We start from the raw sequence: 27,107 nt of genomic DNA on the forward strand, positions 1-27,107 counted from the left end.
TCATACTTTAAGTTTATAAGGTTTAACATGTAATTTCAAACATAACATATTTTATAGGAATTACAAGCTTTTAATTTCTAAAAAGTGACTTAATTTTTAGGTTCAAAGTTCTACTCTTCATAGTAAATGTCCCACATTTTCTCCTATAGCTTCAAACTTTCTACACTCAAGCAGTCACTGTCCCATGCTACTCCAGACACCCTGACATGACTGAAATACTTAAAGTGTTATTTATCTTCCCCCCAAAGAAGATTAAAAAGCAGTTTGTCATACCACAGATTTATAATGTCTACTACAATGTCCATCAGAAAACCATTTCAAAACATGGTTTCTTTCCTCATAGTAAGAAGTTAATTCTCTGTAAAGGCAAAGAAGAACCACACAGCATAACACAGGGGATCCCTTTTACTCAAGGTGAAATGACAATCACACCTTTAAGAGTACAACGAAGGGTGAAAAACAGCAGCACAACTGGTCACACATAGATTAAATAAATCAGTATCTTTTTTAAAGAATTAGGAAGCAATAGAAGCTTGGAAATCCAAAATCAAAACGAAGAAAAAGCAAGTCCTTGTGCACCATCACTCCAGTATCAATAGTGTTTTGTGCTATAAGAACAGGATCTTGATCATGACCTGTAGCGACTATAGTAAGGAGAAGGCAATCTTCTACATCAGTGATCATAATCTTCATTTCTGTCATAGCCTCAATCACATCCTCTATCATAGTAAGAATTTCGTCATCTACCACTGCCACCACCACTAACTCCTCCTCTGCCACCTCCACCACTGCTATGAGTTGCTTTGCCCATGTAAATGCCTGGTGGTGTAGGTGTGTGTGCTCTCTTGGTGATGAAATAATCTACATGAATTCTACTACCATTCAGCTCCATTTTATTTGCTTTTTCCATAGCCTCCTTAGAGTCATCTATCCTCAAAATAGATAAAAGCAAGTCCACATGACCTCCCAGTTCATTGATCATAAACCACATTAACACCTTTCAGTGGTCCATATCAAGAAAACACTTCATGAAAATCTCTGAGACAACTGAGAGTCTGTATACAAACTGAGGCCAAATACTCCCAGGTGAATGTTAGGATCTGGGCTCATCTGCTGCCACTATGCCTTCTGCGATTAGACATTGAAGAGTGACTCCGGCTCCTCTGCCACCTACACACTGGTTGGGACCTACTTCAAGATTGTCTCCTGTGAGAGTGCGACCTGGATCGAGTGTGGCATCTATGAGAATGTCTCCTTGACTTTGGACTGGATTTTGATCTTGGTAGAGAATGGGATTCAGAATATTTGGAAACTCTTAATGGACTATGAGATCCTGACCTGCTTTCTGATTTTACATGAGCAGGAGGAGTTCCTGTTGGAGATTTTGACAGAGAGCGAGACTGCCTGCTCTTCATGTCTGCTAGGTGCTCCAGAGAACTAAATAAGAGATAGAAGTCTTAGCTCAAGGGTTGACGGTCTAGTCACCTGGCTGTTTGGACTGTGGGGAGAAAGGAGGAGGCCATTACAATGGCCGGGGCATTCCACTCACGCTAGCTCGCATGTTCAGGTAAAATGCCCTTAGCTCATTTTTTAGTTGCGTCGTTTGTTTCTTCCACTGTGTTACTTTTTAGTTCTTTGTATACTCTGTATATTAATCCTCCTCCATCAAATGTATATCTAGCAAAGATTCTCATTCACTTTGTAAAGTTTCTTTTCAGTTGATTATTCATTTGGATGTACAAAAGCTTTTGATTTTGTGACACCCCATTTGTCAATTGTTTGCTTTATTAATTCCTTGGCAAATGGTATCCTGTGCAGAAAATTCTAGCCCACATCTCTATCTTGTAGGGTACTGCCTGTGTACTACCTGTAGAAACTTTAACTTTTCAGGTTTCGACTTGAGGTCTTTGATCCATTTGGAGTTAATTCAGATGCAGTCTGATAGATGTGAGTCTAACTTCATTCTGCATGTGACCCAATTTTTCTAGCACCAATTGTTAAAGATGCTGATTATGTTTCTGCTTCGTTGTCAATGTCAGATGGCTGTCATTGCAAGTACTCATGTTTAGTCTTCTGTTTTGTTCCATTTTTATATGTCTGCTTTTTGTGCCTGTATCATATTTTTTATTATCACATGTCTATAATACATCTTGTTTCCTGGAATGATAGTTTCTTTAGTATTATATTTTTGTTCATGATTGCTTTGTCTATCAGAATCTCTTCTGGCTCCATATGATTTTAAAAATATGTTGTGATGAATATTATACAGGTATTTTGTGTGAGATTGTATCACATCAGTAGTTGCTTTTGTTAAGATTGCTCATTTTCATAATATTAATTCTACCAATCTACAGACAGGAGATATTTTTCCAATTCCTAGTCTTTCTCTCTTAAAATATTTAAAGTTCATATTGGAGAAGACTTTCTCCTACATGGTTGGGTTTATTCCAAAGTATTTATTGTCTTAGATGATATTCTAAATGAGAGGGTGTCTATGAGCACCTTCTTAGGGTGTTTTTGGGGGTGTATTTTTAATTTTTATTTTATGTCTGTGGGTGTTTTGCCTGTTCACTAAGTATGTACACTATGTCCATACCTGATACTTGTGGAGATCTGAAGAGGGTGATGGTTTCTCTGAAACTGGAGTTGGAGAAAGTTGGCAGACATTGCGTTAGGTGCTGGGGACTGAGTTTGGGTCCTCTGGAAAAGCAGCCAGTGTTCTTAACTGCTGATCCATTTCTGATTTGTATGTGGTCTGTTCCAAATTTGCACAGTTATGATTCATTTAAAAATCTAAAGCACACTGTGGACCAACAAAGCAAGGTAACAAATGTATCTTAGAAACCATTACTAGCACCTTTGCTGAGCAGTCTGTTTCATAGTTAGCACTCGAAAGAATGATCTTGGGCTTCTTGTCTTCATTTCAGTTTATTTTTGTTCTTCTACTATAATACATCTGCCAACCTGGAAGATATTCTGACATAGTGTGGTCCCATAAATATCACTCAGCAATATGAGCATCTAGGTTTGCAAACCGATCACCATAGATACATCCTGCCTCTTCTTCCACCTGCTCTCCTTCCTCCTGCTCTTCATTCTGCTCCTCCTTTTTGTATAGAATATACATAACATAGTTAATATCATACATTTCTTTATTATGTTGGATAAAATTGTTGAAATCACTATTGTTAATAATAGAACTCAGTTCTATCCCTGCTCTCCCTTGCCTTCCCATTCTATTTTATTTTTAATTAATTAATTAGTTAATTTTTTGCTTATTCACTTTAGATCTCACTCACTGCCTCCTCCTGGTTACCCCTCCCACAATCCTTCATGCATTCCACCTCCCCTTCTTCTCTGAGCAGGGGCCCCTGGGTATCTCCCCACCCTAAAGTACTTTTTCTAATAAGGTGATTTTTATGCACCAAGACACTTTGCTGAAATTGGTGACTGTTTCTAGAAGTTTTCTGGTGGAAATTTTAGAATCTCTTATGTACAGTCTCATGTTATTTGTAAATAAGGATAATTTGACTTCATTTTCTATTTTTATCTTTATAATTTCCTTCTCTTGATGTATTTTTTCCAGCCAGTACTTTGAGCACTCTAGTGAAAAGAAATGGGAATAGTGAACAGCTCTATTTCATTCCTGATTTTAATAAGATTTCTCTGAGCTTTTCTCAATGATAATATTGGCATGGATTTATACATATATATCCTTTATTATGTTTGGTGTACATTTTCTCTAGCTTTAGTTTCTCTAGGTCTTTATCATGATAGCATATTGGATTTTGTCAAAGGTTTGTTTTGTGTGTTTGTTTTTGTTTTTGTATTGCCTCTATAATTCCATTTATATAATTTATTTATTTATTTATTTATTGATCTATCCATGCATTTCTGAGATAAAGTCAACTGATTGTGGTACCTGACATTGTTAATATGAATCTATATTCAGATTGCTAGCATTTTTAAAAAAAGATTTATTTATTATATAGAAGTACATTGTAGCTGTCTTCAGACATACCAGAAGAGGGCATTAGATCTCATTACAAGCCACCATGTGGTTGCCAGGATTTGAACTCAGGACCTCTGAAAGATCAGTAGTGCTCTTAACTGCTAAGTCATCTCTCCAGCCCCAGATTGCTGGCATTTTATTGAGAAGTTTTCATATTTGGTCTCCTTAAATACTTAGTCTATGAGAATGACCTTCTCTCTCATCTATGCCTATAGTTCGAGATTTGGCCTTTTGATGCTGCCCCTCATTTCCTATATGTTTCTTCCCTGTGCTTTAAATTTTTTTTATTCTTTTGCTTATTTGACCTAGATCCTCTACTTCATCTTATAGTACTAATATTCTATCATTTGCTTGATTCACTTTACTTGTAAGACATTCTCCTGAGTTTTCTAATTGGAATATTGAGTTTTCTAATTCCACCATGGCTGAAGAAGAAGAAAGAAAAATTGTAAGAACCAATATACCAAGAAGTCAGTTGTGGAACAGTCTCTCCTAGACATGGCTGTTTTAACAAGATGGGAACAACAGTAATATCAATGTATATGATAATATAGAAGGGGAAACTTTCAAGGGTGCTTCATTTAACATCCCTAGACAAAGAACTATAGGCAACTATTGACAGTTATGAAAAGGCAATGAGCCTCCTTCTTGGATGACCAATGCAAAGTGGTGAAACTTGGAATCATGTAGTCACAAACCACAAAAATGAACTCAGAAGGTTTCATTTATATAACAAATATAGTTTAAAAAGAGACTGTCAACTCGAAGGAAAATTGGTGAGGGGGTCTGGATGGGAGAAAGAGAAGGGAGAATGTTGTGATTCTATTTCAGTTAAAACAGTGAAAAAAATTCTGTCTTCACTTAGCTTGTGTTCTTTTATTAATGTTTCTATCTTCACTGGATTCAGTTTTTAAATCCTTAACCATCATCTCATTCAACTGCATTGTGGTGGTTTGAGTATGCTTGGACCATAGGGAATGTTAGGAGGTGTGGCTTTGTTGGAGGAAGTGTGTCACTGTGGAGGTGAACTTTGGAGGACTTCTAAGCTCAGGCTCTATCCATTGTGGAAGAGAGCTTCCTCCTAGCTGCCTGAAGATGCCAGTCTTCTCTTGGTTGCCCTTGGAATAAGATGTAGAACTCTCAGCTCTTTCTCCACCTGTCTGAATGGTGCCTTGTTTCCCACCTTGATGATAATGGACTGGACTTCTGAAACCATTAGCCACCTCTAATTAAATGTTGTCCTTCATAAGAGTTGCCTCAGTCATGGTATCTCTCCACAGCAATGGAAACCCTAGTTAAGAATTCTGTTTCCCTGGCTGTCCTGGAACTCCAGGCTCTCAAACTAACAGAGGCCCACTTGTCTCTGTCTCTAGAGTGCTAGGATTGCAGGCATGCATTAGCATGCCCAAGTTCCTAAATGAATTTTTTAATGTAGAATTTACCATCTGCTCTTAGAATCAGTGCATTGAGAATCTCAATTATGGATATAATTGTTGGAAATGATCTTAGAATATCCCACTGGTAACAAGCGCATAGAGGATGAATTAAAAATTAGACCACAACTCTGTCTCTCAATTTTCAGAAAAGGTTGTTCTAGCATCCTCACAAAGAGCTTTTGTGACTAATAGGCTATAAATAAATGTAACTTTGATGTATTATGCAGCATGTAGTCTTACTAGAACAGAGACAAATGAGGAACATAGATGCTCTGTTCAGAAACATCAGAATTCTTAATGATGAAGTACAACTAAGCTGTGTGTGTGTGTGTGTGTGTGTGTGTGTGTGTGTGTGTGTGTGTGTGTAGTGTTTCCAGAGAAATGTTTTCAGATGGTCCTCATGTGCAGATGTATTAGTGTTTATATATTTTATAAGCTATATAATTACAAATTCGTTTTTCATGAGCTTCTGCAGCTTTTATTTTTGCATGTAAACCACTGGGGGAGTCTTGATGGTGTGTGCACCCTAGAGATTATACTGGAGTTCTGAGGACTCTAGACACTAGTTGGGAAGTCAGGTGACAGAAACAATGATTCAGACCAATCACATGAGTACAAAGCTGGGGTCTCCAGCAGGGATCCAGGGGGTTAGGCGTGGATGTCTAAGGAAGCAGTGACAGGATAGGGGCCAGCACTAGGTTGGCCTTGAGCAACCTGGATGACATCAGGGACAGAGGGTCTGGTAGCTCCAGGGATCTTCAGTCCATGCCTTACATGGCCAGTGGGTTCCTGAAGGACCTGCCAGCAAACTTGGCTTTGCTGCCCAGCTCTTCCTTGATTCTAAGGATCTGATTGTACTTGGCCAGGCACTCAGATTGGCAGGGGGCATCTGTTTTGATCTACCCAGTGCAGAGCCCTATCACTAAGTTGGCAATGAAAGTGTTCTCAGTCTCCCCAGATCAATGGGACACCATGACGCCCCAGCCATTGGACTTGGCCAGTTTACACACCTGCAGAGGCTCGATTATAGAGCTGATCTGGTTTACTTTGAGCAGGAAGCAGTTGCAGTAATTCTCGCCTGCAGCCTTGGCAATCTGCTTAGGGTTTGTCACTATGAGGTCATTACGCACCACCTGGATGCCTTCACCAGCTGCAAACTTCTGTCAAGCATTCTAGTCATCCTGGTCAAAGGGGTCTTCAATGGACACCATTAGGTAGTCCTGGATGAAGGACTTGTACAGGTCAGCCAGCAGGTCGGGTGTGATGTACCTACCTGCTGAAGTCATTTGAGGACTTGAAGTCCAGGTCATCCTTGCCAGCCCTGTAGAACTCAGAGGCAGCTACATTCATGCTAATGACAACCTGGTCACTGTTGCCAACCTTTGCCACTGCGGTCTTGAGCAGCTCCAGTGTTTCTTTGTTCTCTAGGATGTTAGGTGCAAATCCACCTTCATTACCCAGATTGGTGGCATCTTTCCCATAATTCTCCTTGATGACATTCTTTAGTTTGTGGTAAACCACTGCTCCAGTGCTCATGGCTTCCCAGAAACAGGATGGCCCCACAGACCAGATCATGAACTCTTGCATGGCCAGCTTGGTGCCAGTATGAGAACTGCTGTTGATCACATTGAAAGCTGGGACCAGAAGTATGGCTTCAGGATTGCCGGCAAAGTCAGCAATGTGACAGTAAAGAGGCACCATGCCCCTTTCCCGCGGCACCAGCTTTGCAGACAGCTAGGGACACTCCTAGGATAGCATTTGCAAATTTAGATTTATTCTCGATCAGTAGCTGGTCAATCCACAACATTCAGTTTTTTGCTAACCAAAGCAGGTGCAATAGTGTTATTGATGTGCCCAACGGTCTTTGAGATACCCTTCCCCATGAAGCAGGTCTTATCATTCTCTCAGAGTTCTAGGACCTCATAGATGCTAGTAGATGCATTGCTAGGCACCGCAGCTCGGAAGAGACCTTTTGCTGTGTAGAGATCCATTTCAACAGTGGGATTCCCACAGAAGTCGAAGATCTCTCTGGCATAGATCCTGAGAATAGACATGGTGAACTTTTGGCTGTTATATCACTGCGAAGGAAGTAAATAGGGTCCTGTAGACACTGAAGAGAGCATTAAGGACAGACATGAGTCATACTCTGTACCCGAGAAGCACATTACAAATTCATTTTTAAAACATTTCTCTAAATATATTTCTCATTTTTCACTATTAATTTTAATAGGAGTTTAGATTGTGGTTGTTAATTTTGTGTATTATCCAGATCAAGTTAAGGATGCCATAGAGTTAATAAAAAATGACTCTGGGTAACTTTGAGGGATTTCTTGAAAGAGAATTGCATTTGAATGAATACAGTAGTTGAAGGTGAGCTCAGTGTAATAGCCAAGAAAGAATGAATTTGGTGTGTGCTAGAGCTGGTACTTACCCTCTTCCATGATCTTGGACATTGCTACTCCTACCTCTTACATCATGGCTTACACTCCATCTGCTCCTCTTTTTCTTAATTCTTTGACTAATTATGTACTAGAATTATACAAGTAGCTTTCCTAGGTCTTGAAGTTTGAGTTTTCTTAACCATCTAAGTCAATTACTCAGAATAAATATTTTTATACTTTTAAAAAGATGGACTACTTTCTTGTAGTTCTGCTTTTAAAAGAACTCCAAGATGCAAGACAAAATTGTGTATAGATATATCCCTGTGTTTACGTTTATATGTACATGCATGTAGCCATGTGTACAGTAAAGCATCTCTTTTATGCCATGGTTCCCCATTTGTTCAGAGCCGCACCATCTACTCCACAACCATTAGGCTCTTACATGTCTACCTAGAATATCCTTCTTTTCACATCCAAGCAAATACCAATATGCACTCTTATTTCCTTACCTTTTTACCCAGCGATGGCATATTACTCATTGTTGGTATCAGTGGCAAGCACACCTGTATGATTAGTTCCATTTCTCTGAAGAGCCTTAGATAGCATTTACAGTGTATTCTTTATGTGTTATCTTCTGGGTCTCTTTGCAAGTATTGTTTTGGAACATTGGGCTTCGGATTAATAAGTGAAAGTATTTACCCTTTTATCAGATATTAGTATAAAGATTACACTTAAATCACAAAGATAATGTAAAGATTTTCTCTTTCTTTTTGGTTTTTGTATTTGTTTTGTTTTGATGGTCTTGAATAATTGCAATATCATTTGTGCCTGAGCAAAATTCTGCTGTGAAGGTATTTATTTAGGACTGCTGCTATTTGGAGCATTTATTTCAGGGGGGTTATTTTATTACAGAATAATCCATCTCATTCAATTTCAAAATTTATCCATGTAAAATGAAGCAAAGTAGTCCACCTTACTTTTATTTGTCTCTTTTGGGGCAGATAGGGTCACTTGTCATCTTTGTCTTTGTCCTTTCTTCAGTTAGGTCATTGAACTCCTTCCCTGCTTTGTACTTCTTTTGTTTACTTCTAGAGTAGCTTCCTTATATATTACTATTGAAAACTATTAGTGGATTAATGTATTATTTTCGTAAGTGGAAATAAAAGGAAGAATTGGTCATTTATCTTGTCTTTCTTTTCTGAACTCAGCACCCTTCAGCTAAGCTAAATGCTTGCTGAAGGGAAATTTTTCTTTATGAGAATTTTCTAGCTAATAAATGGGAAAAAGATGATAGGGTTAGAAGATCACCTCTGTACCCAGCAAACAATACATCTGGGCAGCAAAAGTTGACAGTGCTAACATTACACAAAAGGGATGCAAATCGGTGTTACACATTTCTGTGGTCCTGGCAAAAGAGTGAATTTTATCTGACCAAACCTATTAAGATAACTCCAGCTTAACAAGAAGCACAGATCAGAGGGAAGGTAAATATTTCTTCTTCCAAACAGGAAGCTTGGACTTGTTTGAACACTGTTTTCTCAAAAAAAATGAGCATTGCTTATGGCAGAACAGATTGGTAATTAGTAAACTTCATCTGGTTTGGGAAGCTCACACATACACTGTTTTGCTTGGAAACCATGACTAGGGGCTTCCTTGAATGGAATTTCTCTTCCATCTAAAGCTATGCCTAGAGGTTGTTATAAGAAACACTACTTCCTTTTGAGGACATGGACTTCTAAGCCAGTGATGTCTCTCACACTTACCTTATAATCTCATTTTCTTGTGCCTTGAGTTACCTTTGAAGTGGTAGAAGAGACTGGGCAGCTATTAGGATTCCCATTGAAGAAGCATCTGATACTCCTACATGGAAAAAAATCTTAATCAAGTCGTTATAAATGATTTTCAGTGGCTTTTGTAGTTGAGTGAGTCTGAGGGTCCACTTGAACAGAGGACAAGAAGAAATGTTAAGAAGCAAAGTAAACAGGGACTCACCTCGAAAAATCAAAGAAGCCAATGGGGTTTCACAAAATACAGATGGGAACGTTTTATGCAATAAAAGAAACCTACAATATATACAAACCAGCACGTGCTATATGTTTGGATTTTGAATCGAATGTCATATGAAACATTTAAGAATGGAGAAAATCGAATATTGTTTTTATGATATCCTGGAAACACTACTTCAGCAGCCATGATTGTTGTCTTAGAAATAGTCCCTATCTTCAGAAAATATGACAAAATATGTATGGCTAAAGTGATAGTAATGTCTGGGATGTGTATCTACAGAATCTATTACAGGTGAAAGGTAGCAATCACACAGTTTCAGCAAGTAGCAGCACATGATGGCACCTACGTGTCTCATGAAGCCTCTCCTCTCTTTTCATAGATGCTTGAACTATGGAAATAGTGGACTAGAGTATCCTCTATTTTTTACCTTTTTGTGGCTCTTAGACAATTTGTTATTGGCCATATAGTGCATTTTATATTTCTATAGTATAGTCCTGTTCCACATGTATTTTCTCTTATAGGAATTAAGCTAGAGAAATAGGTTAGGACAATGTAAAAATGAGTCAAATTCCAAATCAGTGTATCAACTGGATCAAACATTAAAAAGTTTGGCGTTTCCCCTTTGTTACAAGCATCACAATGATATTTAACTCCTTATATGCTAATTTAAAATTGCATGAAAAAAAGCTGATGTTATTAAAGACTGCCTAAGTAAGAAAAGATTTATAAGTCAAAGGTTTCAAAAAGAACATAGCTTTTTGCTTGTTTTTTTATTTTTGTTTTTTTAATAAGAGAATGTCCTTATTCTTAAAAAATGTGGGCTGAAGTATTAAAAATTCATGAAGACTGAAAATTATTCTCAAAGAGTTACACACACACACACACACACACACAATGATGTACATATATTCACACACAGACACATACACACATGAACAGATACATTCACACACACATACACACATGTAAAGCAAAAGTAGCAAACTGTTACTAGTTGCTGATGGTATTAGAAAGTTCATAATATTCTATAAATTTCTCATCTTTAGACATATCCAAAGTGAATTGTTATGGATAAAAATACATAGAAATCAATTTGAAGTCTCCACTATTCTAGGGTGAGATAATAATTTAAGCACCAGAAAAGAACAATGAATACAATTGTTTGGAACACTCTTCAATCTATAAAAATTCATGAGTTCGTGACAGTACTTCATAACAAGCTAATATCTTGTCATTCAACATTGCATTTTACTATCATCTTGTTAATCTAAAATCTGATAAGGAAATGATTTAATATTTCTTTTATTCCATACAAAGTAACAGATATTGGATGTTGGAAAGTATTTCATAGAAATATTACCATAACAAATGTGGAAGGAATAATAAAATTAAAATCACAAGTTTGCAACCACTAACAAAATAAAAAGCCCAAGGCTCTTAAATACTAGTGGAGATTTTATAACAAGTGTTAAAATTAGATAGCCAATCTTAATGGTACAACATATAAACCAGAGACATGGCTGAGTAAAGCAGGAGGAATTCAAGTTCAATGCCTCTTTGGGCTATGTAGCAAGTTTGTAGCCAGTCTGATCCATTTGATGTGTCAAATGAAAACAAAAAAAGCCTAGGAATATAGTTTAGTGCTTTTCTAGCATGTATGAAGCTTTATGTTCAATGCCTGGTATTTAAAAACTTAAGTCAATGTTCATCACACTTAAAATGAGAGAGGATGATGTTATAAAGTTGCCTTTTAAGTGGCAAAAGAGACTGGGCAGCTATTAGGATTCTCATTGAAGAAACATTTGATACTCTGACACGGAAAAAATATATATGTAATCATGTTTTACATGATGCTTTCTTCTAGAATGTGTGTTTCTTGGGTGTTATCAAGCACCTAGAACTAATTATCATTGGGAAGAAACTGCAGAAATTGGAAAACAAGTTAACCAATACCAGAAAGTGATCTGTGAAAGGTAGAATATGGAGTTTTTATGAGAGTAATTAACTTGGTTTATTCAAGAAATCCAGGAAAAGACCATAGGAAAAGAGATGAGTGCAACTGACTGCAGGATGTGTCCCCATTTAGATGCTGACCTAAACAATCCTAAGATAAATAGATTCATGAAGAAATCAGGAGAAACAAAGCTATGTTAACAAAAAAGAAATAAAACTTTATGCTGAATTACACTATATTCTGAATTTTAAGGAAACAACTATTGAACATTCATTCACTGATGAGATCTGAATGATTCCATGTCACTTATGTGGCACTGTGAGCAAATAAGAGGAGCAGAACATGGAGTCTTCCCTACAAGTAGTATAGCATACATACAGGGAAGTGGGCTGTGCACCTGGTCTCTATATGTAATACACATTATGAGAGAATAAACTTATGGAAGCCCACATGCAGAAATCCTATTGGCTGGAGGAACCATGGAAGACTTCTGAGAGCTCTGGAAAGCTTATTAGATTGATAGACAAATGGACAGATAGATACATAGATGTATGGATACAAAAATACATAAATACATAGGGATCCATTTTGTTTTTATCATAAAACTTATCCTTTGGTTTTCATCTTAATTACATGACAAAGACATAAAAGTTTTTACCTTTTCATGACATTTTAACTGACATAAAAGATAAAACCATGTCTTCTTATTTCCTGGCAAATATAGTCTTTCGTAGAATGACTAGAAATATAAGTAAGACCCCATGTAGTAATCTTTATAGAAATATTTGCTGAGGTCCTGGTATTATGAGGTATTCACCAGAGAAGACTAATCAGACATGGTTTTAAGCTAAAAGACAGTTGTTATTAACTACCGGGCAACTGTACTGGTTGTTTGACCCCATTGTAACCTCTCAAGCCTTTCTTAGGGTAAGCATGTAAGAAAAAAAATCTTGGGTTGATACATCTCAATTAGCAAGAAAAGTTTGTGAGAATCAGAACTACAGAAGCCAAAAATCAAACACATATAGGGACTTAAACCCAAAACTATAGATTTGATGGATTAGTTCTTTATTCTCATGCTCACACGTGTTGCTGTCTATATGTTGTGTTCTAAGGCCTAAATGGTTTCAGTTGTACTAAGGTCTAGGGGCCTATTAAGGTTGGAAGACCCGTTACATGAGCAGTATAGGTTAATGGTAGAATATTTACCTTTCATAAGACACTATTGGGAAAAAGATAGGCTTTCTAAATTCTCCAAAATATTTGTATGTAAGTGTCACATATTGTATGGGCTGAGGAAATATCTCTGTAACGATATACTGCAAAGGCCTGAGCTTTAGGTCTAGCATTGAAAATAAAATGTGCTGGGCATCCAAATACATAAATACCAAATAAATGTAGTTACATCACTTCCACTTCAAATCTGAGATGCTGGATGTTAAGCTATCTTCCATCCTGAGAAGACCAGAACAACCACATGCTGGCCTTTCAGAATATTTTCTTTCTGCTTACAAACAAGCTAAAACATGATGCCTAAACACTGTCTAATGGAGTCTTGTGAGTCCTATAATCTTGGAGTCTTTCTGAATCCCTTTGTGACTATAAAGTCTGCAGAGAAACCTTTATTAAACTGATATCTATTATTCAAAACAGCTCACATTTCAGACCAATTACTACTTCCCAGTAAACTAATTGCCCAATTAGTCTTTGTTACAAATAACACCTAATACAGTGCCCAGTGGAGAAAGATATTTAACAATCCTTTATTGCCCAATTCATTTTCCTATAGTGACCTAAACAAGGCTCATACATTTTTGCCTATAATAGATATCACTCAAGGGTTGACTATAAATGAATTTCTTAAAACTAATTTTTATAAAAAAATACTGGGTAGGCTTATGAATTATTTATTTTGTCTTTGTATGTCCTTGTCAAGAACAAGAAGATTGATCCTTGCCACTCTATTTAGGACAGCCTCACTCAAGGGCAACTGTCACGGAAGTCTTAATTCTCCATCCACCCTTCCTTCTCTGTGAAGTCTGTAGGAGTGTAGACAGGTGTGAACACAGTCTTCCTGAGCATCAGAAGAAACGTCTGCATACTTCACTAATGTGCATTACCCCAGCACTGTTGTAGTTGGTGTCTTAAAATATGAATCTTCTCAAGAGAGCTTGAAAGTAAACTACCAAAATGGACATTATGAAATTGACTTATTGAATCCCCAAATTTGCTAAACTATTTTCAGTAAAATTTTACTAATTCTTTTTTTCTCCATCTTTATTAAATTGGGTATTTCTTATTTACATTTCAATTGTTATTCCCTTTCCCGGTTTCCAGGACAACATCACCCTAACCCCTCCACCTCCCCTTCTACATGTATGTTCCCCTCCCGATCCTCCCCCCATTACCGTCCTCTGCCCAACAATCCCGTTCATTGGGGGTCCAGCCTTGGCAGGACCAAGGACTTCCCCTTCCACTGGTACCCTTACTAGGCTGTTCATTGCTACCTATGCAGTTGGAGCCCAGGGTCAGGGCATGTATATTCTTTGGGCAGTGGATTAGTCCCTGGAACTCTGGTTGGTTGGCATTGTTGTTCATATGGGATCTCAAGCTTCTTCAAGCTCTTTCAGTCCTTTCACTGATTCCTTCAACGGGGGTCCCATCCTCAGTTCAGTGGTTTGCTACTGGCATTCGCCTATGTATTTGCTGTATTCTGGCTGTGTCTCTCAGGAGAGATCTACATCCGGTTCCTGTCAGCCTGCACTTCTTTGCTTCATCCATCTTCTAGTTTGGTGGCTGTATATGTATGAGTCGCATGTGGGGCAGGCTCTGAATGGGCGTTCCTTCAGCTTCTGTTCTAAACTTTGCCTCCTTATTCCCTCCCAAGGGTATTGTTGTTCCCCTTCCAAAGAAGGAGTGAAGCACTCACATTTTCATCATCCTTCTTGAGTTTCATGTGTTCTGTGCATCTAGGGTAATTCGAGCATTTGGGCTAATATCCACTTATCAATGAGTGCATACCATGTGTGTTTTTCTGTGATTGGGTTACCTCACACAGGATGATATTTTCCAGTTCCCTCCATTTGCCTATGAATTTCACAAAGTCATTTTTTGATAGCTGAGTAATATTCCATTGTGTAGATGTACCAAATTTTCTGTATCCATTCCTCTGTTGAAGGGCATCTGGGTTCTTTCCAGCTTCTGGCTATTGTAAATAAGGCTGCTATGAACATAGTGGCTGCTTCTATTCCTTAAGGAGTTGTGGGGTTGTTTAAATCTGTTCCTGATTTAATTTTGGTACCTGGTATCTGTTGAGGAAATTGTCCATTTCAAGTTTTGTTGAATATAGGCTTTTGTAGTAGGATCTGATGATTTTTTTTTTAATTTCCTCTGATTCTTTAGTTATGTCTCCCTTTTTATTTCTGATTTTGTTAATTTGGACTTACTTTCTGTGTCCCCTAGTTCGTCTGACCTTTGGTTTATCTATCATGTTGATTTTCTCAAAGAACCTGCTTTTGGTTCTGTTGATTCTTTGTATAGTCCTTTTTATTTCTACTTGGTGTGGATTTCAGCTCTGAGTTTGATTATTTCCTGCCTTCTACTCCTACTGGGTGTATTTGCTCCTCTTTGTTCTAGAGCTTTTAGGTGTGCTGTCAAGCTGCTGAGATATGCTTTCTCCTGTTCCTTCCTGCACGCACTCAGTGCTATGAGTTTTCCTCTTAGCACAACTTTCATTGTGTCCCATAAGTTTGGGTATGTTGTACCTTCATTTTCATTAAATTCTAAAAAGTCTTTAATTTCTTTCTTTGTTTCTTCCTGGACCAGGTTATCATTGAGTAGAGCATTTTTCAACTTCCATGTATATGTCGGTGTTCTTTCCTTATTGTTATTGAAGACCAGCTTCAGCCCATGGTGGTCTGATAGGATGCATGGGATTAGTTCTATCTTCTTGTCTCTGTTGAGGCCTGTGTTCTGCCCTATTGTATGGTCAATTTTGGAGAAAGTACCATGAGGTGGTGAGAAGAAGGTATATCCTTTTGCTTTAGGATAGAATGTTTTATAATATCTGTTCAGTCCATTTGGTTCATATCTTCTCTTAATCTGCCTATATCTCTGTTTAATTTCTGTTTCCATGATTTGTCCATTGATGAGAGTGGGGTGTTGAACTATCCTACTACTATTGTTTGAGGTCCAATGTGTGCTTTGAGCTTTAGTAAGGTTTCTTTTATGTATGTAGGTGCCCTTGTATTTGGACCATAGCTATTTAGGATTGAGAGTTCATCCTGGTCGATTTTTTCTTTGATGAATATGAAGTTTCATTCTTTATCTTTCTTGATGAGTTTTGGTTGAAAATTGATTTTATTCGGTATTAGAATGGCTACTCCAGCTTGCTTCTTCAAACTATTTGCTTGGAAAGTTGTTTTCCAGCATTTTACTCTGAGGCAGTGTCTATGTTTGTCTCTTAGGTGTGTTTCCTGTAGGCAGCAAAATGCTGGATCCTCATTGCATATCCAATTTGTTATTCTGTGTCTTTTTATTGGGGAATTGAGTCCATTGATGTTGAGAGATATTAAGGAATAGTGATTGTTGCTTCTGGTTATATTTGTATTTGAGATGAGATTATGTTTGTGTGCTTGTCTTCTCTTTGTTTTGTTGCAAAACGATTAGTTTCTTGCTCTTTCTACAGTCTCGCTTGCCTCCTTGTGTTAGGCTTTACCATTTATTATCCTTTGTAGTGCTGTATTTGTAGAAAGATATTGTGTAAATTTGGTTTTGTCATGGAATATCATGGTTTCTCCATCTATATTAATAGAGAGTTTTGATGTATACAATAACCTGGGCTGGCATTTGTTTTCTCTTACGGTATGTATGACATCTGTCCAGGATCTTCTGGCTTTCATAGTCTCTGGTGAGAAGTCTGGTGTAATTCTGATAGGTCTGCCTTTATATGTTACTTGACCTTTTTCCCTTACTGCTTTTAATATTCTTTCTTTGTTTTGTGCATTTGGTGTTTTGACTATTATGTGACAGGAGGGGTTTCTTTTCCAGTCCAATCTATTTGGAGTTCTGTAGGCTTCTTTTATGCTTATGGGCATTTCTTTCTTTAGGTTAGGGAAGTTTTCTTCTATGATTTTGTTGAAGATATTTACTGGCCCTTTGAGTTGGTAGTCTTCACTCTCTTCTATACCTGTTATCCTTAGATTTGATCTTCTCATTGTGTCCTGGATTTCCTGTATGTTTTGGGCCAGTAACTTTTTCCATTTTACATTATCTTTGATAGTTGTGTCAATGATTTCTATGGAATCTTCTGCTCCTGAGATTCTCTGTTCTATCTCTTGTATTCTGTTGGTGATGCTTGTATCTACAACTCCTTGTCTCTTCCTTTGGTTTTCTATATCCAGGGTTGTCTCCCATTGTGCTTTCTTAATTGCTTCTATTTCCATTTTTAATTCCTTCACCTGTTTGTGTTTTTCTGTTATTCTTTCAGGGATTTTTGTGTTTCCTCTCTAAAGGTGTCTACTTGCTTATTTGTGTTTTCCTTCATTTCTCTACTGGAGTTCTTTAAGTCTTCCTTGAAGTCCTCCATCATCATGATCAAATGTGATTTTAAATCTAGATCTTGCTTTTTTCGTGTGTTTGGATATTCAGTGTTTGCTTTGGTGGGCTAATTGGGCTCTGATGATGCCATGTAGTCTTGGTTTCTGTTGCTTGGGTTCCTGTGCTTGCCTCTCGCCCTCAGGTTGTCTCTGATGTTACCTCGTTTTGCTATTTCTGACAGTGGCTAGACTGTCCTATAGCTCTGTGTGTCAGGAGTGCTATAGACCTGTTTTCCTGTTTTCTTTCAGCCAGTTATGGGAACAGAGTGTTCTGCTTTCAGTCCTGTAGTCCTTCCTGTCTACTGGTCTTCAGCTGTTCCTGTGGGTGTGTGTCCAGGCAGGTCACTTGGGGCAGAAAACTTGGTCTCACCTCTGGTTTCATGCCTGAAGTCGCTCCTTGGGGCTCGGTTTCAGCTCTCTGTGAGATCAACAACCAGAAGGGCCTACCCTGCCTTCTCTTGGGTCCCTGTGCACAGGGGTCCTAGATGGTGCTAGGCATTTTCCTCTACAGTCAGGCACGTGGCAGAGAGTAGTCTCCTCTGGCTTCCCAGGTGTGTCTGTCCCTCTGAAGGTCTAGCTCTCCCTCCCATGCTATTTGGGTACAGGGGAGCTGTTTGACCGGGTGCCTTCAGATCTGGGCGCAGTCTGGACTGCAGGGCTCTTGCAGCTTGAGTGCCCCTATCTTCTGTTCCCAGAAGCCCTATACAGTTTCCTCTTGGACCAGGGATGTGGGCAAAGGTGGGAAGTATTGGCGGTCTCTCCTGCACTGCACAGGTGTGTTGAGCTCTCTCTCCCATGTGGTTTGGGAGAAGAGAGCTATGGGCTGGGATCAGCAAGGTTCAGGCTTTGGCTAGAAACTGAAAGTGTCTGGTCCCAGAGCCTTTTGTGTCCTGAGTTCACTAGGCAGGTCACTTGGAGCAGAAAAGTTGGTCTTACCTCTGGTCTCAGGCCTGAAGTCGCTCCTTGGTGCTAGGTTTCAGCTTTCTGTGAGGGCAACAACCAGAAGGGCCTGCCCAGCCTTCTCCCAGGTCCCTGTGCACAGGGGGCCCAGATGGCACTAGGCATTTTCCTCAAATTTTACTAATTCTTATGAAGGTGCTAGCAGTAGGTTTTACTTGGAGCATTCAGGTAAATTTGTCATGTTTTGTCCCCCTTTCATTATATGTTGATATGTTGTCTTATTTTTATTTGTATTATTGAGAATTTGAAAGATTAGCTCTTTGAAATAGTCCATATACTTCACGAGATTTGCCATAAGTGCTAAGAATTCCCATCCAGGTGTTCTGTTTCTGAACAACCTAATAGCCTAATGTGTTTCTCTATTTCTTCTCCCAGTTGCCTTGTGTTAGAGAACAATGCTCTCCATTGTACCGTTCACCACAAATACCACTAATGTGTGCATCTGTAGCAGTCTCTAAGTTCCTTTTGCCATTATGAACTCTGCCTACCAAAGAACAAATGCTATCATTGTTATTTTTAAAAAGACAGCATGTTACCTTGAAAGAGTATTAAATTTTGAGATAAAATTCCCAGCTATACCAATGACCTTGTATACAACTTTAAATAATTTGATTAATGTTTGTGATCCTGAGCTCTATATTTTATTCAACAATAATAATGGTATTGCCAATCTTTTGGGATTCTATAGTGACTAAGATACTTTAAGTGAATTGATCCATAATTAGTTCTTAATACTATAATTCACTGACACTGGATTATTATTGATTATATAGTACAATATTGTGGTTTCATGGTATTTTATGGGAGTAGGCATTGACATCAGAAGGATTATGTACAAAGATTCTGTATAAGGAAAGCTTGTGATTTGCAAAAGTCTATTGGGACAAAAGCAGAGAGATAGATCTGAGTAAAAAAATCAACCAACTTTTGTTTGGTCCTAGATACAGTGATTTAAATAGAAGAAAGATGAATATTTGTGAACTTGTGGTTATTTTGAAGCATGCATTGGTTCCACATTCCTAAATGTCATGTGACCATTTTGACTTTGAGAGAGACAAAGGGGACACTGACTCCTAATTCAAAAGTTACTAAGTGAAATCAATTCCAAATGAAATCAGATGGTCTGATGTTGCTGTCATGTTTGGTCACCTGTGTGGGTGGCCATGCTCCACTTCTATTCTTGAAGTTGGGAAGGAATTTCTGTATCCTCTCCTTCTTGCACAATTTGATTCTTGTTTGGGAGAAAGAAGTTTGGATATAAAGGACTGAAAATTGGGCTTGGCCTAATATCTGTCTTAGATTTATTTAGACAAAGGATTGCCTGGTCACAAAAGGATAACAATGGAGTCTGAGGAAGCACATTGAGGATAGGATTACAGGATTCAGGACTCAGTTTCTCAGTGTCTTTTGTGTGCAACAAGTGGTATGCCTACATGAAAGATAGAATGGAGTACATGAGTGAGGCAACTTAGGAAGCTTAATACTTGAAAAACACAGAAAAACGTTTAAATCATAGGTGTCTAGAAGATCAGATAAATACAGTTGCCACCAAAACTACTTATGCTTTATTAGTACTCTCGTTAAACTTCCAAATAATGTTCAGATTGTTTTCCAACTTTGGTAGAATAAGTTATCTCAAGAGAAGCCAAGAGAAGCTTTGGGATTAATATCCATAAAAGTATTTATATCTTTAAATATTCATTAAATTGTTCCACATCCATCAAACCACTTACCATGAAGCAGCCTGAGGCTTCTCTCATTGTAGAGGATTTTTGAGTCCAAAAAGATACCAGAGATGTGCATCTGGGGCCAAGGCTCCTATAGTCTTGATTCAGCAATTCTTTAAGAAGTAAAAACTTTTTACTTCATGAGGAAATTCTACCCTGTGTCCTTCTGGCTGAACTCTTGAAACAAGTTAGCACAGTAAATCCCTCAATGACTGAGCTTTAGACAACTGAGCACCTTAAAGTTAGCATGACACCATTTAGAAGGTGAAGACTAGTGATTGAAGATACTAAATAATACCATTGTTATTGAAAATTTGTTTTTTTCTTTTTACAATTTCACAGATGTATATAATGCATTCTGATTACTTGCTTCTGCCTCCTTTTATTTCCTTCCAGCCCCTGATGACTCTCTCTCTCTCTCTCTCTCTCTCTCTCTCTCTCTCTCTCTCTCTCTCTCTCTGTGTGTGTGTGTGTGTGTGTGTATGTGTGTGTGTGTGTGTGTGTCTTTCTTCAATTCATTACTTTTGCTTTGCTTTCATTTGTATTCCTTGGAGTTTAATCCTAAATAAGCCATATGTGTGGTTCTGGGTTTGGAACTGTTCATTAGTCATGAGTATATAACTGTATACGTGTTACCTCTCCTCTCAGGGTACAGAAAAGTACCCTGTACATTACTAAAAGACACGTGTAAACACCAATCCAAGCACAAAACCTTTGATCTTCAATGCTGTGCTGCCTACTAGATATGCTAAAGCAATGGTGGCACAAAGTTTGTTGGAGTAACCAATTTGACTTAAGGCTCACTCCGTGAGACAGAATCCATACCTGATAGTTCTTGAGTGACCAAGAACGAAAGACTAGGTAACCTAGGATCCTAGAGTAAAAACTAAAATATACTGGTCTGGAAAAAAAGAAATAAAACTATCCCTAATTATATTCTGCCATACTCATTGCTCAGGATCTTGTTCAGCCATCATCAGAGAAGCATTCTTCTGCAGCAAGTAGGAATAAACACAGAGACCCACAGTTAGATAGAGAGTGAGAGACCTTGGAACATGCAGCCCTAAATGATGTATCTCCATCTAATCATCCCCCCCAAAGCCTGTGGAATATGGTACAAGATGAAGCGAAGTGGAGTGTAAGAGCCAGGGGGATAGAAGACACAAGGGAAACAAAGCCATGTAAATCAATATGAGAAAAACTCATATGAACTCACAGAGGCTGAATCAGCATGCACAGGGCTTATATCACGTTCTCAGTGTACATTTATGGCTCCTATTTCAGTGTTTTTATGGGATTTGTAAGTCGTGGGTCTTTGATTCTTCTGTAGGCAGTACAATATTCTTCTCTTGGCCTGTCTTAATTTTTCTGTTGGTTTGGTCTGTCTAATGTCCATGTGATGATAGTTTTTGTTTTATCTTATTATGTTTTGTAATATTTTAAAGATAATGAATGAATGCATGCATGAATATGATGAAAACCTAGTCTCTACAGTAAAAGTTAATCACTGAATTGTCATTTATACCTTCTGAAAGAGAGAAATAATTTTTCTCCAGTGGAATGACACTGGGTACATCACTTCAAGAAAAGTCTCACATTCAATAGTGTGTGTGTGTGTGTGTGTGTGTGTGTGTGTGTGTGTGTGTGTGTGCTTTGTGCTTTTATTTGATTACAGTTTGGTGGGCTTTTGTTTTCTGTTTGGTTTGGGTATTGTTTTATTGGATTTGGGGACTTTGTTGTTGTATTTTTGTTTGTATGTTTGTTTAAGAAATAACTTAGAGTGGGTAGGGAAGGGAAGAAGGTTTGGAAAGACTTGGGGGAGAAAAATATAATCAAAATATCTTTAAATTTAAAAACTGTTTTACATATTAAAAATATAAATGTAGTATGTGCGTCTTATTTAAAAATTATTTAATGTGTATGATTGACTTGCTTGAATGCATGTCTGGTGCCCATGAAAACAAAAGAGAGCACTGGATGCCTTGAAAATGGAGTTACTGAAGGTTCTGAGCTGCTGAGTGTTGGGACTTAAACCTCAGACCTCTGGAAGAGCAGTCAGTGTTCTTTACCACTGATCTATCTCTCCAGCTCCATACATATATATATATGTATGTCTCAACTCTCCTTTATTCTTATCCTCTTGAGAGCAGTTGTATTCCACTCCATTCATTTGAAGTAGAGCCTTTTTTCAAATGGTTGTAGGTAGCCTTTGTCTGTGGGTATGAACATAGATATTTAGGAGTTTGATATTATTTCACCTTAGCTTAGAAGCAGTGTTATGTTCCTTTAGGGTCTGAGACCTCTTCAGTCATAGATTTTTGAACAAGATTTATAGTTCTAGGTATGGATTTCCTCTTGTGGCATATAATCCCTTCAATGATTGCTCAGTTATTCACATACCAGTTAACAGTTGCACCCCTATTGAACCAATGGGCACCTCTTGTCTTCCAAGTTAGTATTGTAGTTTGTAGAGTTCACACTTGGATAAGACTGTTGATGCCTTGACACCCTTCCAAATGCCTACCCAGCACCACCTAGTAGCATGAAAACTATGCACCAGGATGGAGACTTCCAGCACTGCTACAGCTTGATTTCTCTATATCCTATAAATAGTTCATGGGGTCTTCAGCAATGGGGTCTTATTAACTAGTTCTATTAGGTAACCAAAAAGTGGTATAAATATGTAGTGTCTTGAAAGCCTCTGTGACCTCCTTGCCTAACATCTATTTTGTTATTTAAATGAAATGACTCTCAGAGGCTGGTATGTTTGAACACTTGGCCCTCAGCGGGTAATGCTGCTCACCGAGGTCATGGAACACTTAGGATATGGAGCCTGGCTGGAGAAAGTAGGTCACTAGGGATTGTCTTAGGCAGTAAACATCCTTACTGCACTTTCAGTTTGCACTCAGCTTCCTGTGTAATAAAATGTACTCTGCCATCTTTCGGCTCCTGATGCTTGCTGCTTGCCCTGCTTCTCCTGCTCTTGCGGCTCTCCATCTGGGGCTGTAAGCCAAAACCAACTCTTCCATAAGCTGATTTTAGTAATGGCATTTTATCAAACCAACAAAGAGTAACTAATATAACCTGCTTTTGGGGGATCACACACCTGGCACTGAGTTTTTGTTTAGTGGCCCACTACTTCTATGGCTAGCATTGTCTCTCCTTGCAGGCTCAGATAACACTATTTTGACTGCAAGTGAAAGAGAGAAAAAAAGAGCTTTAGTCTGAAGCTAGGGGAATTCCGGTAGACAGAAAATTCTTTGTGCAGTAAAATATTATTTCTCTACTTTTTGCTCTAAATTCTGAAGGCTCTTAGCTTGCTCACCAAAATGCTGCATTATGTGTTTGCTGACACAGAAGAATAGTACTTCCTGATGCCACCAGATGGTAATTGGATTCCAATAATAGAACAAACTACAGAGAATTCCCACTGCTTGGCTGGGTTTTAACTGATGTGACAGCAGAGAGTCATCTCTTCCACTGTGTCCCATGTGGTGAGTAAGCGGTGGAGAACTGGGACAGTAAAGCTCCCTTAGAACACCAAGTCAGGGAAGAAGTCACACAGTCTCTGGTTGGGGCAGCCCTGAGGGCTCCAGCTTTTCTTGGGATAACTCTAGGCAATAGTCTGGTCCTTGTCAAGCATTTTTAGAAACCCCAAAGCAAGTTTCATCTTCTGCATTCAGAGCCGCTCTATACCTTTCTCTATAGACATCAGTGGAAGTAAGTCTCCTGGAAGCAAAAGCTTCCACCTCTAAGGAAGCCAATCTCTCTCTTTACCTCTCCCAAGTCATGTCCCAGCATGTACTGACTGCAGAAAGGCCTTTATCAAGAGATGAAAAATACCTTGGAATTGATTATTCATCAGTGTGTTAAACCTAATTTATAAAAAATAAGAATTGGGTAGTTCAGATACAAGAAGAGCAGCCTACATTCAGCCTTCTAGCTACGATTACTTGGAGCCCTTTTCTCAGGGGAGCTGTTGATTACAAATGGTTCATCAGAAACATGGAGGGGCAGGTGGCTAAAATAATACCTGTCCATGTCTAAACACGATTTCCAAGAGTGTGTTCATGGTTAAATTTCTTAGCTTAGGTTCTACCTACAAAGAAAACAGAAATTACAAATGCACCTAAAACAACCACTGATATCCCAATCAATGGGTATCATGACCTAGGAGCCAAATATAAGTGAGAAGTTACAGAAACAAAGAATTGGGAAATAGAGAACTATAGTGAGAATTTTGGTTTCTTAAAAAAGAAAAATCCACAGAAATATTATAAGAATATGTTTCTGTTTAAATCCAGACACAGGAGATGGGGCTGCCTCACCTGTCCACAGCAGCTGACTATGATTTGCCTCATGCTGTACTAGAAGAATGATTTTGCAAGCTGCAGATAGTTTCTATAATTGATGTCTGGAATTCTGGGGACTTTTCAAAGGATATATAAGTGCTAGGCCCTCAAGAGGCAGTATGGATTGTTGGCTGTTTGCTGTTTGCTATTGTTTACTGTTTGTTGCTGATGGGTGCTGTTGGTCACTGTTTGATAAGTAGTTGTACACAAAGAAAGAAGAAATTGGATATCTTGATCTTGAAGATCAAACTTGCCCCAAGTAACTTGAGGCCCCTAGTCATCAGGAAGTAGGCTAACAATAATGTCACTCCCTTTTCCCTCTATCCTTTGTTCTTATCTAGCTTTAGGGTATTGAAAGGATGGAAGAAAAGAGGTGGAGAAGGGGAAGAAGAAAGAACCTAGAAAGTATCCAAAGACATGCTACAGTGACCCATGTCCAAAAGTTGTTTACAAACCTCAAGCATAGCCTAGCCTTATAATCTTTTTTCTTCTTTGCTTTTCTCTTCTTTTCCTTTCCTTTCTGTTTCTTTCTTTTCTTCTTTTTGAAGCCAGGGAAAATCAGAATTACACAAAGGAAAATGTCTGCTTCAAAATTATTAAACTAAATGAACTAAACCACAATTGGCACATTGTTTCCACATCCTCAATTCTATTTCCCAACCAGGAATCATTATTTTATATCTAAACCAAGGTGTATGCTGGAATAAATCAGAAAGAAAAGGATATGTTCGAAGTAGGCTGAAGAACAGAATTTACATGTCTTTGTGAGGCAGGCATGTAAGTGTAGGCAGAGTAACTCAGTACCTTAATAGACTTGGACTATATACATCCTGATCACCAAAATCCACTTTGCAACCTGTACTTAGCAATCCACACATGCTTCTTTATTTTTTTTTATTTTTATTTTTTGTGGGTGCAGCGAACTTTATTGATGGTATTCAAGAGAGAAGGGAGGGCTCCCTAGGCCCCTCCTCTTATTATGGGGTCTGAGATGGAATTGTGAGGGAGATGCTCAGTGTTGGGGGCTGAGCTGGGATGGGGACTCCTCAGCACCTGAGGGCCTCTCTCTTGCTCTCGGTATCCTTATTGGGCTGGGTGGTCCAGGGTTTCTTACTCCTTGGAGGCCATGTAGGCCACGAGGTCCACCACCCTGTTGCTGTATCCATATTCATTGTTATACCAGGAAATGAGCTTTACGAAGTTGTCATTGAGAGCAATGCCAGCCCCAGCATCAAAAGTGGAAGAATGGGAGTTGCTGTTGAAGTTGCAGGAGACAACCTGGTCCTCAGTGTAGCCCACGATGCCCTTTAGTGGTCCCTCAGATGCTTGCTTCACCACCTTCTTGATGTCATCACACTTGCCAGGTTTCTCCAGGTGGCATGTCAGATCCACAATGGATACACTGGGGGTAGGAACATGGAAGGCCACGCCAGTGAGCTTCCCATTCAGCTCTGGGATGACCTTGCCTACAGCCTTGGCAGCACCAGTGGATGCAGGGAAGGTGTTCTGGGCTGCCCCACGGCCATCACGCCACAGCTTTCCAGAGCAGCCATCCATAGTCTTCTGAGTGGCAGTGATGGCATGGACTGTGGTCATGAGCCCTTCCACGATGCCAAAGTTGTCATGGATGACCTTGGCCAGGGAGGCTAAGCAGTTGGTGGTGCAGGGTGCATTGCTGACAATCTTGAGCGAGTTGTCATATTTCTTGTGGTTCACACCCATCACAAACATGGGGGCATCGGCTGAAGGGGGGGAGATGATGACCCTTTTGGCCCCACCCTTCAGGTGAGCCTCTGCCTTCTCCATGGTGGTGAAGACGCCAGTAGACTCCATGACATACTCAGCACCAGCATCACCCATTTGATGTTAGCGGGATCTTGTTCCTGGAAGATGGTGATGGGCTTCCAGTTGATGACAAGCTTCCCATTCTCAGCCTTGACTGTGCCGTTGAACTTACCATGGGCAGAGTCATACTGGAACGTGTAGAACATGTAGTTGAGGTCAATGAAGAGGTTGTTGATGGCAACAAGCTCCACTTTGCAAGATGCAGAGCAGAAGGCAGCCCAATATGGCCAAATCCGTTCACACCGACCTTCACCATCTTGTCTGAGAGATGAGGTTGGCACTGCACAAGAAGATGCAGCTGTCTCTGGAACAGGGAGGAGCAGAGAGCCCACATGCTTCTTTATATAAAGCAAGCAGGCCACCATGTTATATAGCTCCCCAGGAACCCCTAGTAAACTGCTTTGTGGTGAAACATCCTGAAATGAAGAGTAGTGGCCTAATCCAGTCTAGGCTAGTTTTAGGTTTGAGTGCAATAACAAACTATGTCCTAAAAATGAAATTTTAGGGTAAACTCCCTATTTACCATCTTATGGCTATGCATGACTGGGTAAACATATGATTAAAATCACATGTATCATGGGAAAGGGAATGAACTGTAAAAAATGTTTTCCAACCCAAGCTGATCTATGAAAACCAGGAATCACCTACACTCCACCCATAGCAACCAATTAATGTTCCTCCTGGACCCATAGAAGAACACACTGGGCAGCAAGTAGTAGCTCCTTAGCACTGTGGCTCAGATAGAGCTCTGCTTCCTTGCAGCATATTGGTTCTGTATTTTAATTTTACCTTTGAATAAAAATCCTTTCTTACTTTGCTGTATATGTATAGTTATT

At 38.9% G+C, this 27,107-nt stretch overlaps 3 pseudogenes; all 3 read right to left on the reverse strand.

Annotated features, from left to right (window-relative positions):
- Nucleotides 1-592: 592 nt before the first annotated feature.
- On the reverse strand, nt 593-1,157 carry LOC108351229 (transformer-2 protein homolog alpha pseudogene; annotated as a pseudogene).
- Nucleotides 1,158-6,218: 5,061 nt separating this feature from the next.
- Eno1-ps32 (enolase 1, pseudogene 32) lies at nt 6,219-7,502 on the reverse strand (annotated as a pseudogene).
- A 17,914-nt stretch (nt 7,503-25,416) lies between these two features.
- Nucleotides 25,417-26,527, reverse strand: Gapdh-ps92 (Glyceraldehyde-3-phosphate dehydrogenase, pseudogene 92; annotated as a pseudogene).
- Between the last annotated feature and the right edge of the window lie 580 nt (nt 26,528-27,107).

This window comes from Rattus norvegicus, chromosome 6, assembly GCF_036323735.1.
Source record: "Rattus norvegicus strain BN/NHsdMcwi chromosome 6, GRCr8, whole genome shotgun sequence".
In the NCBI taxonomy this organism is placed as follows: domain Eukaryota; kingdom Metazoa; phylum Chordata; class Mammalia; order Rodentia; family Muridae; genus Rattus; species Rattus norvegicus.